Source organism: Pinus tabuliformis, chromosome J, assembly GCF_031772625.1.
Source record: "Pinus tabuliformis cultivar Carrire ecotype Pingquan chromosome J, CPIR1, whole genome shotgun sequence".
NCBI lineage: Eukaryota > Viridiplantae > Streptophyta > Pinopsida > Pinales > Pinaceae > Pinus > Pinus tabuliformis.
In genome coordinates this window covers 1,468,392,525-1,468,395,558 of record NC_142295.1, presented here as the reverse complement: position 1 = coordinate 1,468,395,558, position 3,034 = coordinate 1,468,392,525, and the positions used below count along the sequence as shown (strand labels likewise).

The 3,034-nt window shown below is 31.8% G+C and overlaps 1 pseudogene; it reads left to right on the top strand.

Annotated features, from left to right (window-relative positions):
* Nucleotides 1-2,119: 2,119 nt before the first annotated feature.
* Nucleotides 2,120-2,728, top strand: LOC149232903 (manganese-dependent ADP-ribose/CDP-alcohol diphosphatase-like; annotated as a pseudogene).
* The last annotated feature ends 306 nt before the right edge of the window (nucleotides 2,729-3,034 follow it).

Sequence of the window (3,034 nt, the reverse complement as noted above, 5' to 3'; positions counted from 1 at the left end):
CAATAGGGAGGCCAACAAGGCGGACGCCAGAAATTGATCTGGTTCAGTAAGAGATCCACGATTATGTAGAATCTCTAGAGAAAGAGGTACAACAAAAAGCAAAGTTAATTTGAAATAGGTGAGACCTCAGCAACAAAACCAAGAATAGAACAGGGACTCAACATTGAAGAAAATATGAAGAAGGATATTTATGAATTGGAGGTTCTTAATAAACATCTAATTCAGGAAAGGGAAGTAGCTAAGGTGAAGAATGAGATACTTAGAACACGGAATGACAAAATACTTCTAAACCTCTATCATTGGTACAAAAAGAATAAGAAAATTAAAATTCAAAATAAATTTCTTAAAAACACTGTGAGAAGATTGCAAAGAAGAAGTTTAATGAAGAAACCAAGGATCATGTTTGGCATTAAAAATAAGAAATAGAATACTAGCTTAGATGTACTTGCACAGGCCTCAGAGATTATTCACTAAAAGAGGGAGGAAGAACTAGTTTTTTGAAATTTTGGTGCGTGAGGACATACAAAACCTTTCGTGTGGGGGAAACTTGAAGTCTAGAAATGTCTCTTTTTTACCATCCTTTTTACCATCACATTTCACCTTTCTGTCATTTTTCTACAAAAGCCCATAATATTAATGTAAAGATGAATACCTACAAGGTAATAATCATCCATATTTCAATTCTCTATTTTTAGTGAAATTATGATAAAAGTATCTTGAAATTACCACATTTTGTATATTCTGCAACTAATATATGTTTCCGTAGTAGAATCCACTGTTAAAAAGGTTACAACATGCCAAAATGTGAAATAAGACTATCAAACGATGAAATTTGGATTCCAGACGATTAATCACCTAGTGAGATTGCTCGGCAATCTAAGCAGAATTAGAAATCTTGAAGTCAAAGGCTAAGCCAAACTTGGAAACTGCATGTTGGAGTTAAACACACGAAGCATAAAAACAAGCGATTAAGACACTTAGCTGTTAAAAAATGAAGTCTCCTATGACATGATTTTGAAGTAGAAAGTCATAAAGAGATTGGACTCTTAGTTACCGATCTCGTAGGTGTCAAATTTGTTTATAGTTTCTCGGCTTAAATTTTTTTTGAGGTTTTTCTTATCATTTGTATAAATAATAGTAAATGAGACAAAGAACACAATAGTAGTGGAGATTATTTTTATTAAGTTTATAATTCTTCTGTGGACAAATTGATACAATTTTATCTTCATATAATTTCTTGTTACCTTCTAAATGTGTGCGTGAAGAGTCATTGATTGCTAGATCAACCCTGCACTTTGGGAGGGCCTGTTGCGAGCTGTAAGGTTTTGCTTTAATTTTTCTTTAGTTTCGTATTATTGTTTGCATTAACGTTTTCTTTTAAAGTTTACTTGTAGCTCTACTTATCATTACATTCATTTTTATAGAGTACTCATAAACCAAAAATACCAAGAGAAGAGTTTATGTATGCTATGCATTCTTGACATCATTGTGTAGTTGTTTCAGCATTCAATTTCAATTTCTCTGAGTTATTTCCTCATTTACATTTAACTTTTGGTATGTTAAACATAGTACAATTTAGAGGTGGATGCACACATTAGTAATCAATATTGAGTTAAAGTTTCATGTCTTGGATTTCATTATCATTCCCTTTTTTATGCAACTTTATCTTTGACAATTTAAATTTCATTATTAGGTCTTTCATATTTTCCAACTAGCATAAAGATTTATTTTCAACAATTAGTGCAGATTGAGTTCAATTCCACAGCAGCAGAGTTAAATCATTTTCTTTCATATTCAATTTTTAAGTATTTCCTTTTGATAGTTAGAATTAAGTGTGGATTTTTGCAATATAGATAATATCCTTTATTGTTCAAAAAGATCAGCTTAGATAGGATTCTAGATTGAAAGAACATGTGCATTGATTCTCTCAAATTTGTATAAAAATCATTTCATTCACCTTTAAAATTAGTTTCATTCTTAGATCACTTTATTTGCAAAGTAAATCCTAGCATATATTGTGCACATATACTTCACAATAACATGAATCATGGTTGACATTTAATGAACTGAATTAAAGAAAAATAATTTACCAAGCAAATGCCATTAATGAATTTGATGATTCAATCGTCCTCTTTATCATATGTTTCGTAATCATTGTCTTTATAATCTCCCTAGAAGCTATTTAATTATTTTCTGAAAGATACCTTCCCCAAATGGCAACTACATATCTTAAAACCAAGAACCCAAATAAGAATAAAATTATTCTGGGGGGACTAACTAGAAATGAGAGGAGGTTTGTTATGTTCAATGGTGAAGTTGGAAGAGAACAACTAGCATGGTTCGATAACATACTCCAAGAAGCCACTGCCTGTAAATAGAAAGCCATCATTTGTTGCCATCTCCCTTTGGATCCTGATGCAACATCTCCTTAATCATTATTGTTGGATTACAATAAGGTGATGCATGTTATTATAAATACAATTTTGTTAAGGATTTCCTAGTGGTCCATGCTCGAAAAGGTGGATATGTTATGGATTCTCATGGAATTAATCATAAGCTTCTTGAAGTTGTGCTCAAGTTCCGTCTAGGCTGAGATGAATTTGGCTATATTGATGTCTGCCATGATTGACTTTCACTAATTGGAACTGATCTCATGGAAAGCACTCAAATGATATTTGATTTGGAAAAAGATCAACCTAGACAATTGGTTTTACAATCTCAAATATAATATCAATTTTCTATTCCAAAGATATAGAACAACTATATAATATAGACATCTGTATGTTAAAAACTGAATATATTAACTATATATTAAATGGCTCTCCAGCTGAGATACCTGGAGAGTATACAAACACTCATACAAGCCCGCCTAATTGAGTCAAATGAGCCTCAAATATATAGGCTTTCACACTAACGGGATGGTTTCAACCACTCCCTAGATATTAGGATCTGAGGTCTAAGATTAGATTCTCAATCCTATCATCATTGTAACAATAATCTAAGTTTAGCTTTCTCCATTACTTCTAACAATCCC